At 48.1% G+C, this 12,773-nt stretch overlaps 2 pseudogenes; both read left to right on the top strand.

Moving 5' to 3' along the window:
• The first annotated feature begins 498 nt into the window (after nt 1-498).
• LOC106722124 lies at nt 499-3,484 on the top strand (annotated as a pseudogene).
• Nucleotides 3,485-10,230: 6,746 nt separating this feature from the next.
• LOC112550084 overlaps nt 10,231-12,773 on the top strand; it is a 4,127-nt pseudogene continuing 1,584 nt past the window's right edge.

Raw genomic sequence — 12,773 nt, 5'->3', positions numbered from 1 at the left:
CTTCCAGCTCCCCTTCCTCCTCCCCCCTACTTACCAGCATAGAGTCTGGGTCCAGCTCCCTGCAGCACCAAGCGGGGACTGCTTGAATCTCTGAAGCTCTCCGAATCTTTTCTGAATCAATTCAGAGAGCTTTGAATTGATTCAGACATTTTAATTGGTCTCCTGATTTGATTTGGATTCAGAGATTCAGCCACCAAATCGGGTCAAATCTCCTCCAAATCGAATTAGCACTTGAAGCTTTGCACCACCCTAATGCTTATTGGGACATGTCAGATGGATGGTGGAGGACCAAGAGTTGCCTATTGCATTCATCATGAGGTAATGGCTATTGCAGCCCCCACACCAGGTAGTTAGAGCACTGCCTCTCACTGTCAGAATCCATGTAAGAGGCTGAGGCTTATGAGGTACTGTGTCTAGGGGAGATTTCTATGTGGCCTTTTTCAGAGGGCAGCTTTTAGCTGCACTCCAGCCCACAAGCTAGCACCTGGTTACTGAGCTATGGTGGAGCTGGCTCCCCCAGTCCTGGGAGTGAAAGTAAAGGAAAACTCAATGACTGTCAATGCCATTTTCCCCCTGGCCTCCTGCCTGAAGAGTGAGTTTCAAAGTCTGCAGTACGACTTGGAGTTCTTGGAAGCTAGATCCAATGACAAGGTCAGCAAACTACGCCAAGCTGCATTAGATGTAGAAAGAACTAAGCCAAGCTACATCAGGGATTGGGTGCAGGGAGAGACCTAAGGCTGGGGAGGATTGGATATGTGTTATAGTTTATCCCTGTCTTTAAAAGACTGAAATAGTCAAGCAAGAACAACACTAAAGGTCAAGTAGCCAGCTGAGGGTGATTCATAGGGTGACCATACGTCCTGGTTTGGCTGGGACATTCCTGGATTTTGGAGACCAGTCCCAGGCATCTGGTGGAAATAACAGGTGTCCTGGGCATGGGGCATGGGGCAGGAGTGAAACCAGCTATGAAATAGGAAGCCCTAGTAGATAGCAGAACTGCCCTAAAATAAGTTAGCTTGATTAATGGAAACTCTTATGATTGATTGAAGGGAAGAGGTGGGGGCAAATTTCACATTGTCCCATATGGACACCCTAGTGATCCAGGATCTTCTTTCTAAATTCCCTGTATGCCCTACAGAAGTGACTTCAGTAGCCCCTAGAAGTGCCTTAGCTAGCTTTAAACTAGGTACAGATGGCAGCACAGGCACAGCAGCACAGAGCTCAGTGTGGGCTGTGGGTTGAGAAACAGGATCCATATTCAGGCATGGCTGCAGCATATCCTAACATACCTCCCAAATCTGAGCAGAGATCCCCAGTTGTTCCCAACCCTCTCCTTTCTTTGTTTTAGAGCAGAAGTAGTACAAGGGCAAGAGGAAGTGGGAAGATGTGGAGATCGACACCACAGCATTCAGTGGCAATTACTGTCTGAGGGCTTGGACTTCCTTTGAAGTCATTGACCTGAAACACAGCAAGTTCTCCAGGCCAGTGTGTGTGCTGTTGAATCCCAAAGGTATGGCTCGGGAGCAAGGCTTTCAGAAGCACAGTTGGCTACTGGGTGGGATTATGGCTGGTTGAAAATTTCCCATCTAAACTGGTTTTCACCAGAAAATTGAGTTCTCTCTGAAAGAGAGGTTCTCCCCCTTCCCCACCCCCTCCCCTCAAAAAGTATCTGCTTTCCTTGAAACATTTGAATTTTTCATCAGAAACATAAGCATCCAAAAAGTTGCACTCTCCGGGGCGAAAGAAGTATTTTAGCTAAAATAATCTGATTTGAGGCTAAACATTTTTGACATCCAGAATTCCCAGGAAAAATGAAAATTTCCTGTGAAAAAGGATCCCACTTTTTGACCAGTCCTGGGGAGAGTACTGGTTTAGAAGTAAGGACACCTTGGCTCTGCCACTGGCCTACTGAGTGATCTTCAATGAGTCCCTTCACCTCTCTGTGCCTTTGCCAAATGAAGGAAGTGATACTGCTATTTCCTGGGATCTCTGGAGGGAAATTCCATGTAAGAGCTGAGGATTATCATTTATAACGTCTGTCTACAGTGACCAAACTCTTTTGTGGCTTTTTGCCTTGAAGGATTGGACTGGAAACTCCTGCTTGCCATTGTTGTCCCCTTGTTCCTCCTCCGTCTTCTCCTTCCTGCCAGTCCTTTCTCCATCAACTGTTTGTGCAAAGAAGTTGCTAAAAGTGTGAAGAGACCTTAAGCTTTGGTATGAAATGATTGGGGATGTTGGAGGACCAATCCTGCTGCTAAGCCCCTGCTAGTCTTCCTAATAGCGAAGGTGCGTGGGGAGGCAAAGACGCTTGGCACTAAGAATGGGTGAGCCAGTCAGGATGCTTCAGCATACTCCTTGCCATTTGCATTGCTGGGACAGGGGGCAGCTTTGCTCAGAAAGGAGCCTCCCTGCACCGGGCACTCTGCATATATGTAAATTAGCATAACTCCACTGTAGCCCACAGGGGCTCCATTACCGATAGGTCCATGATCAGAGTCATTCTCTAAGGCTGTGATACTGGCATGTTGCACCCTCATTGCCTTGGCTTTAAAAAACATCAAGAAAAAAACCCCTCTCTAACCTGCAAATCTCATTCCTCATGAGGATTTTTTCTATCTAAGGCCTCTGCCATTGGTTCTTGAGAAGAAGCCTAATGAGGAAGAGCTGGAATCACAGAAGAGGAGGAACAATCCCACAGCAAGAAACAACATATCACCAGCAGCTTCTCTCTTTTCCTTGTCGGAGGAGGAGGATGACTACAGTTTCACACCCTACATTGAAATGGCAGTTCCCAAAGAGAGACCCAGATTGCTGAGTGTCTGGCATGAGTCAGAAAGGGTTGGAGTCCTGCTCTGAATCAGAGTCTCCCAGCTGGACGGAGGGTCTGTGTGCAAGCTTACAGGGTGCAGGTTCTCTCATTTTGTCTGGAGGGGGACTGAGGAGGACACCTCGGGGTTCCAAGATAGTGAGAAAACCTCCCTTTCGGACAGCTCCTCTTTGGGAGACTCCGGATATCCAACAGAAGGATACAAGCAGCATAAAGTGGATGTGGACAGGTGCCAACAAGAGGCCTTCCTTCAGATGACTGTGCTGACAGAGGGTCTTAATTTTAACCCCTTCCTCTGAGGACCCACAACTCCCTGCAAGGGGCCACCTTTACCCTGACCTGGAGAGGCTTCCCTTCCCTGAGCACATAGCTTGCCTGAAAGTATGAGTCTCTGAAGACTCCAGTGAGCTCCCTCCCCAGGACATTGACCTTCAGACTTTACAGTTTGCAGAGTACAAGGACATTTCAAGTGACTGTTACAGTGAGACAGACTTTCTGGCCACACACTCTGCAGGAGGAACACCATCTCCAGCCACCATGCTAAGGGAGACTTTTGAAGCTGAGACATGGGGAAAACATGGGACCGTGGAGGAAAAGAACTACCAAAAGCTTAAATTCTAGGGCTATCTGCAGGTGCATTATATGTAAAAAAACTGATGGCATCATGGGGAGGAATGAAAGGACAAGCATTTGTCAGCCTGTGCCTGTTTGTGCATCACTACCCAGACAGGGTAGCTTCTAATAATGTCTGTACTATCAGAAAGCTAACGCCCATTCCCCAACCTGCTGCAGAAACCCTGTGGCCATAAGGCACTGCGATTTTACTGCAAGAGAAATAGAGCAAACTCAAATGTGGGCAGGGTGCATGGTGATGATCTCACACATCTCCCTTGCAGCAAAGACTACAGGTGCCTTGCCATCCCATAGAAAGTTATGGTGAGATATAGATTGGGTGTTAAATATCTCTCTGTAAAAACACTGGTGTATCAGAAAAAGCAAAGCCTGAAACAGCCAGCCCATGCTGGCAACATTTCAGTCACATGTGGTTTGGGACCCAAGCTGATCCACCACCAGTGGCTTACCTTGGGTTGTGAAGTTATTCCCCCTCCTTGATGGCAAAAGTAAGGGTTGAAATTTGCCTCCTTCACAGACATTTTGCCATGTTTGCGTTCGTGGGATCAGGAGAAACTGGTCACCTTGTGTCACAACAGAGAGGAACAAGCAAGGCCAAAATATAGGTTGTGTTCATGTTTGTTATTTTTTTCATAGATTCATAGATGTTAGGGGCTGGAAGGGATCTTACAAGATCATAAGGTCCAGCCCCACTACCCTTGGGCAAGAAAGACTGCTTTCTTTTGGTTTGTATAAAAATACATTTGTTGGAAGTGAAATTTGTCTTGCTGAGCAGAGCAGCTCATTGCTGCTACGGATTGATTGATAACTGCATGTTTGCATTTGCTCAGCCAGCCCAAGTGAGGGCACCTCTACACACCTGGGAAAGCCTGCTGCCTTGGTCTGAGTGATATTCTAAGTACTCCATCTCCTGCTTCTCCTCCCTGGACACTATTTGCTGTCAGTGGCTGCAGTTCCCATGCTGGGTGGGTCTGGAGCAGGGGTGGGCAAAATGCAGCTGGCCCGGATGCAGCCCATCAGGCCATTCTATCCGGCCCACAGGGCCCCTAAAAAATTTAGAAAATTAATATTTATCTGCCCCTGGCTACCTGTCATGCGGTCCTCAATGGCTTGCCAAAACTCAATAAGCAGCCCTCCACCCAAAATAATTGCCCTGCCCTGGTCTGGAGTTTGCCCCTCCCTCTGAGCAAAGTCAAAGCTTCACTGAACTACATCAGATCAGGGGGCGGGCAATAGGCCATGTGGCTGATGGTGAGACCTTGCACTTTTACTTATATTTCCAGGTCAAAGGAACTTGTTACCATTCTATTCCAATAAAGGAAATGAGAGCAAATGAAACTACTAAGTAAGAGAGAAATGCCAGTAGCACAAGTGTAGGGTGCTTTGCCTTTGGTGGGAGTTCGTGTGTTGCCTTTGATCTCCCATTTGCAAGGAGGGAAGGACAGCAGGGTACTAATGGAGGCCTTTAATACTTACCTCCTTCTGAGGACTGGGAGATCCAAAGGGCAGATCAGATGATGTGGGAGGTGGTTAACTGCATGCAATGCAAAGCCTTTCATCATCCCATATCACTGTACCTCATGTCTTTTATGACTAGAGACAGCAACAACAAGGCTATGAATGACACTGGCACTCCAGATCATTGTTTCACACCAGTCCCAAGGTGGGACTGACACCTATTCCCACAGGTCTGCATGAAGTGAACCGAGAATATTAATCCAGTTTCTCTAGAGGGGAATCATAGCCCCAGACACCAAACCAGACTTCCTTCCTTCTTTAAATCTGGGGAGAGAGCATGAGCTAAGAGGAAATTGCATATGGAAAAGATCCCATTTCTTTATAGAAGGAGTTAAGATTATGGCCTAGTTTTCAGAGGGACTTAGCAGCTGCAGCAGGAGTGAAAGGGTGATGTCCGTTTCTGAAGTTCAAGGCAGAAGCATGCAATAATTGAGGGAAACTGCTGCACATGCTGTATGCCTGACCTGCCACTAGCAGGCACTGTTTTAGAAGACTGATGTTTGTGCTTGGCACCCTGTAAGATGCCGCACAGCCAGACTTAACAGCATGGCAAAATTTGGAATAACTTCCCTGATATGGAATTGAAACATAGCACACCTAACATCATAGATTTTGCTGTTGCTAAGTTCAGAGAAAAGTGCTAATGCAGGTAGCCTGTGCAGAGGGGGTATCAGCCTCCCACTGTGTTTTGGCAAAAGCAAAGAGCCTGATTAAGCTAGATGCTGTATTCACATAAAAATATAACAGCTCCACCAGCTTGTACAATTCTTCCAGTCACTTATTTATTTTACTTGTTCTGCACGTCCTCCAGTGTATGCAGGCACACGCTGCACTTAATCACACCTATTAATTTAGCAGTACCATTCTAGTATCATCGGGAAAAGCTCCCTCCATGGATTACTGGATCTCAGGAAAAGCAAAAGCAAACCCTCTGCAGTGAGAGTTTGACACATCAGAGGTCTCTGAAAAGGGACTCAAGAGGTCTTGGTTCAGTTACCTGCACCAGAACATGTCTTTTAGACCCATCACTTACTCTCTCTTTGCCTCTCCATCCTCACCTGCTAATTGAGAATAGTGATCATAGTCAGTCTGACAGGGGTTGTGTATGAGTTAAATAAGTAATGTTTAGGGGATATGGCGGCAACATGGGAGGGAAACAAGAGTACCTTTATATACAGATTTTCTACCTCATGAGACATTTGTGTAAGATTCCCACTGGGCCAAATTTTAAAGTCCTGAATCATCGACTTCTTGAGTAGATTTCATGGCAACCATCCACCCTCCACCCACCACTGGGGGTACTAGATTGAGGGGGCGGGTGGGGCCTCCATGTAGACAGGGCTAGGACCCATGTGGACAAGGTGCATTTGGCAGGCTGGATGGATAAGATGGTTGCAACCCAGTCCTATAATATCTGAGGGCTTCAACAAGCCCTTTTGGATGATAAGATGCAAAAACGAAGGAGGTCAAGCAACTAGTGAGTGAGAGGAAGCTTCTCCTGGTTCCTACCTGTTTTCTGTCTCTTACAAATTCAACCATGGGCAGATTTAAATACTCAATTAGTGTTGGAAAGTACAGCACACCTGGAGAAGACAGGAAACTCCCAGGTGATCTGAGGGACTAAGATATTCTGCATCAACACAGATTTAGCCTCCTCTGGGGATACTTATATCTGGAGCCTTATGCAGTCCTGTGAAAGCTTACATGATACACAGCCCCTCTTTGGTCAGCAGCCACTTATGAGGTAGGACATGGTCATCTAGTTGTCATAGTGGTGCTTATATCACAAAGGCTGTTGGCTCACCTCTTTCCTGGGTCCTGGACCTGGTGGCTTGAGTGGCTCCAGGCGTCTTCGTAATAGGAGCTGCTCAGCACATAGGAGAAGGAAAGTTTGTTTAAGCCAACTTTGAACAATGGAAGTCATCGACCTGAAACTACCAGCAGAGGTAAGGTCCCCATGATGTTCTCCATGCCTAATCTCTAGTCCCACACCCATTCTCGGAAGTACAAGGAATAGGTAGATTAGCTAAAATCAACTTTTCTAGAGCCAGATTTTCAGTCGTGCAAACCAGTGTTACTTGGTGGCCTAGACTGTAGCTTGGGTGATCGATACCAGGTCAGGATCAAGTCTTCAGCCTCTGAACCCTGACATGCCTCCAATCATCGGAGACTGTGTTAGATGTTCTGGGAAAGGCCTCCTTCCATCCCTGAGGTATTTCTGACCCTGCCCCACTTCAAGCCAGGTGGGTGGTGTGAGGTGTTTCTTTAAAACTACCTAAGCTTAAACACTAGGGCAACCTATAAACGTGCTGGTTCGCGTTCTAATTAGAACACGTTAGAGCAGGCTCAATGAATCGAATCTGCACCACATTCTAATTCAAATGCTCCAGCATTGACTCACTGTCATGTGTATAAAGCCCCAACCGCCCACCCCCCTTCTTCCCACATTTTAAAATGGCTGTGGGGGTGCTTTAACTAAAGCTCATTGAATAAGCTTTAGTTAAAGTGCTCCAATGGCCATTTTAAAATGTAGGGTGCTTAATACATGTGATGGTGAGCTGTTTTAGAGTGACTGTTGGGGAACCACTTTAATTTAAACAGCCCCTCCATACCCTGGTATGTGTATAGGTAGCCTAGCTTTCAAAAACTTTGGCCCTAAACCATCATTTTGTGTGTATGATCCCAATTTTCCAACTAATTGTCAAGGAGAAAAGAATTGTTATTGTCTGCACGACATTCCCTTATTTTCCTGAAAACCAATGTCACAGTAATCTCCCCTTCCAAATGGCTGGGCTATTTTGCAAGTAAATCTTCTAGCATAACAGAGCAGGAGAAAGGGGAAGCCACATCTTCTCCCTGACCAAGTCCACTTTCACCCCTTTGGTTGGTACAGCTGTGGCCATTGCACATGGGACTGCTGATTATAGATTTTTACCTTCTGATGCTGGCCGACACCAGAGCATCATCCCCATCCTGACAAAGAAGGGCTTTTTGGCAGAACTAAATTGCACTAAGGAAAGTGCCTCTTTGGCAGTACCAGCTTCCTCAGCCCAGAAGACTGGCCTAGAGAACTCTCCCATTGTTGCTGTACTAGGAAACCTTTCCTTTGTAGCCAGGCCACAGGGTTTGGCTCCAACAGAGCTGCTAGTGGGTGGTGATGAACGAGCCCAATGTGATTTCTCACACAGAAATCAACAGAATCCTTTTCCTCCATTGCAGGTTTTACCACTAGCGATGCCTCTGGTGCCTGATGGACCAAGCTCAGGGCAATCTTGGCCCAGGGTTTGGCCAGGCAGACATGGAGCCTGACATTACTGTGAGCCTTCTGCTGGAGAGACTCCAACAGGAGGAGGTAGGGCAATGGCTCTGTATCACGCAGATGGTCTAAGCATTTCCTTTCAGGACTGTGCAGGGTGGGACCCCAACTAAAACTGGTCCTTGCCCATCTGCTGTGCCTTTTCCATTCCTCCTCTCCTATTAAAGGTCACAATACAACATGCCCTTGTTATATTGTGATGTCACTGTGATATCAGAGCACACTCACATGGGCATCATCTCCCCCTCCCCAGTGAAGGGTAGATATGGTATAAGCCACATTCAAACAAGCCCTCACCCTGCAGATAATTCTGTGAGCCTCTTAAGCATCTTCCTCCAAGTATCTCTCAGCACTGAGATATGAAATATAGTTTTCCAGCAGCCTTGTGAGCCTGGAAAGCCCCAGCCTTGTGGCCCAGGAAGTGAAGTGACTTGCCCACTGTCCCCTAGCAAGTCATGAAAAGAACTGGGAATATAGCCAAGGGTGCTGAGTCTCCATCTAGACCCTGGGCAACCCTCTTTCCCCACCTGATTTACTGTCATCCAAGTATGACTCCACTGGGTTAGGGGAACCTTGTTCACAAGTATTTCAACAACTTTCTTCATTCAGTATCAGAACCAATTACACAATGGTTTTTGGCAGCATCTTGTCCAGCAAACTCCTGCTAAATTTGCTGCTCAGTATCATCCTGCAGCTCCTTGTTACTACCCAGTGACCTCCTCTCTGAAGGAAACATGTGTCAGTCACTCCCACCTCCACATCGCAAAGTGGTGACAGTGCCTGTGATGCATCTGACTGCTTTTCTGATTGTATTTCTGTGTCTCCCACTAGTCTGTTACATTGTGCCCTGACAGTGCTTGACACTCCTCCTTTGTTAGTGCCAGCTGTGAACATCTGCATGAAAGGACAAACCCAAGACACCCTGGGTTGTGTTCCTGTCCAGAGAGCAAGTTCTCCTTCAGGGTGGCTGTAGAGCAATCCCTGGGTAGCTGATGTCCAACATCACAGTCCTGGATGATCTGTCACTGGTCCCAAAGGAAACCCATTGTTTTTCTTCCCTGGTGTGTTCCCAGAAGGCAAGAATAACTATTTACTCCAGCCTGGAGAAAGTCTTGCAGGGGGACACACAGGGCCTGGATAGGAGCCTTGTCAGGAGGATCATCTACTTGGCCTCCAAAGACATGAGGGAGACGCAGGTGAGTGAGCTCCGCCCAGCTTCTCCTCAAAAAACCTTAATCTATGCCTAGTTTGTTTGGTCCAATGTAGCTTGAGCCTATGGTGTATCTGCTGCATGGACCCTGGTTAGAGGCTGCAGCCTTGCTCAAGACAGATCTCCTCCAGATGTTTCTGGAGAGCACAGACACAATTCAGCCCAGTGTTGAGCTCCTCTGAAACGTGGGGCAGCTCTTCTGCTGAGAAAGACCAGAGTGCATAGGTGCTTTGCTGGGGACAGCTTTGTCCAAGAAGCTTATTGGTCCATGATGAAGTTGTCCTACAGCCCAGGTGAATTCTGCAGGTGGCCAGACAACCAGAGCCGAAATATTGTTCATCCCAGTGTTTCAGTTGGCATTTATGAGTGAGGGATCTCATGCAAGGAATTATTAGGGGGACTTAGTGAATTCAGGAACAGCTATTACAGTGTGTGGCTGCTGGGGGTGGGGGAGACAGTGTGCTTGGAGCCAAGGGTTACCCAAGGATACAATGGATTTAAGGGAGTGGCCAAACACAGGGCTACTGGAGAAGCTGAGGCTAGTGCATCATTCTCCCTCCCTTTCAGAGGAGGCAACTTTATCCCCAGCCTGCCTTACCATTGTATAAACTGTGCATCAGGCATCTGCTACAGTTTTCTTTTTTTATTCTAGCAAAAAAATGATGAACTGCAGCTGACTGCAGGAAAAACCCTTGTGGCACTTGCGGCACCTTTTACAATTGGGTGATGTATGAGTTGCAGAGTTACGTGGGCATCATGGAGCTCCCTCCAATTTTCTTCTTGATTACACTGGGCGACTTGGCCTCAGCCTATGGTACAGCATTGCCTCCCTTGCTTCTGAGCTCTGATCAGAGATTGTGGAGGGAGGAGATAAATACTACTCTGTCCAATGGGGCTATTACAACTGAGCTGGATTTGGGACCTGAAGAGTCTAGCTCCTGGCTCTAAGGTGCCAGCACTAACTTCTGTAACCGCTGGAAGGGCCTTCAGAACAGGAAGGAGTGGAAATCAGTGGGCAGGACTCTCCACTCCCTCCTCCTCCCCTGCATCTGGGCATTGGAGGGACAGCAGGCAGAGGCTTGCCCTACATAGGGGAGATCACTGTGGGGTTTCTCTGACATCTTAAAAACCCCTTTGTGCTGCTCACCCAGCATGTTCCTGAGAGTGAGGGATGAAGATGGACAGGAATGTCTCTAACTGCACAATGTATCCTCCTCCTGTAGCACTGAGGTCTGAGCTCTTCCATGTGCTGACACTTAGCAAATTGCGTTTTGTGCTGAGGCTGATGGAGACCAACCAGACGAAGCAGGGAGTGCCAGCCCCTCCTGCAGGTGCCCCCAGTGGGCCTAACACAGAGCCTGGGCCCCACTGGAGCATCCCACACTGGTAAGCGGGGCCTCCACTGCGTTTCCTGGGCCTGATTCAAACACAAGTGGAGAACCCTTCCTCCCTTGGCTGGTTGGAGGTTCTGAGCAGTGAGCAGGATTGGGCCCTTTATGACTCTTGCAGAGTATTTCCCAGGAGCCATCAAAAGGCTGGAGCTGTCTCTAGGCTCTGGGGCAAATGGAGCAGATTGAATCCTAATTGTAGCCCCTGGTGCCTGCTTCACCTGTCCCAAATACTCCATCTGCCCCAAGCAGCACAGAGGCTGCCAGGACATTGTCATGACCACCAGGCCTGCATGTCCTGCTGCTGCAGCAGCACCTGCTCACTCCAATGTTCCTGTGCAAACGTCTTGTCTTTTCTCCCCCTCTGCAGTCTTGGGAGGCTTTGCCCGTGCTGCCAACATGAAATTCCAGATCAGGGACAAGAGCCCGTTCCCCAGCTGTTGGGCAGCCGACTACTGTTTCCATTTGCTCCCTTTCTTTAACCTCATGAACAGCAGCTGGCTGAGCAGCAAGGACTCAGAGGTGAGAGCTGCTGTCTTTCTAGCTCTGTAGCACAGCTGTCATGTGTCACTATGTCTGTCTGTCTGTGCAGTCCTGGCAGAGAAGAGCCAGTCTCAGGGGCTCATATCCTTCATAGTCTTTCATAGACATTCGGGCTGGAAGGGACCTGGGAGGACCATTGAGTCCAGCCCCCTGCCCCAGGGGCAGGAAGTCAGCAGGGATCACAGGATCCCAGCAAGATAAACATCCAAATGTGTCTTGAAGGCATTCAAAGTGGGTGCTTGAACCACCTTCAGCAGCAGTCTATTCCAAACCTTGGGGGGCTCGGACAGTAAAGAAGTTCTTCCTTATGTCCAGCCTGAATTGGTCGTGGTGGAGTTTGTGACCATTCGACCTTGTCATCCCTTGGGGTGCTCTGGTGAATAGATGTTCCCCCAGATCCTGGTGAACACCCCTGATAAACTTATAGGTGGCCACCAGATCAGCCCTGAGCCTGCGCTTTTCCAGGCTAAAGAGTCCCATGGCTCTTGAGTTCCAAAAGGCCTGTTTTGCTGAGCTCTGATCATGCGCATGGCTCTCCTCTAGACTCTCTCAAGCTTCTCCACATCCTTTTTGAATTGTGGAGCCCAAAACTGGATGCAGTACTCCAGCTGCAGCCTCACCAAGGCCGAGTACAATGGGAAAATGATGTCCTGGGATTTGCTTGAGAAGCGTCTATGGATGCAAGCCAGCATTTTGCTCACTTTACTAGCTGCAGCATCGCATTGAAGGCTCATGTTCATCTTGTGGTCAATCATGACCCCCAAGCCCCTTTCATCCATAGTGCTAACCAGCGTAGCACTGCCAAGCCTATAAGCATGCTGAGATTTTTCCTCCCAAGGTGGAGAACCTTGGATTTTTCAGTGTTGAACACCATCAGGTTCTCATCTGCCCATTTCATGACCCTGTCAAGATCTGCCTGGATCAGCCTCCTGTCCTCAGGTGTGGATGCTTTACCCCAGAGTTTGGTGTCATCGACGAACTTGGCCAGTCCACTTCTGACACCAGTATCTACATCATTGTTGAAGATGTTAAAAAGTATAGGCCCTAGGACAGGGTCTTGAGGGACCCACTGTTCACTGCGCACCACGACGATTGACTTCCATCAACCACCACCCTCTGGGTCCTACCGCGGAGCCAATTCCCCAGCCAGTGGATCATGGTGAGGTTGAGGCTGCAGTTAGCCAGTTTTGCCAAGAGGTGATCACAGCATACCAGATCGAAGGCTTTATTAAAGTCAAGATATATGACATCAATCTCTTCTCCTTTGTCCAGGTGATAGGTAACCTGGTTGTAAAAGGAAATGAGATTGGTCAAGCAAGACCTACCCGCAACAAACCC

This window comes from Alligator sinensis, unplaced genomic scaffold (assembly GCF_000455745.1).
Source record: "Alligator sinensis unplaced genomic scaffold, ASM45574v1 scaffold178_1, whole genome shotgun sequence".
Lineage (NCBI taxonomy): Eukaryota > Metazoa > Chordata > Crocodylia > Alligatoridae > Alligator > Alligator sinensis.
The sequence above is the reverse complement of the archived record's forward strand: the minus strand, read 5'-3'. Positions and strand labels throughout refer to the sequence as shown.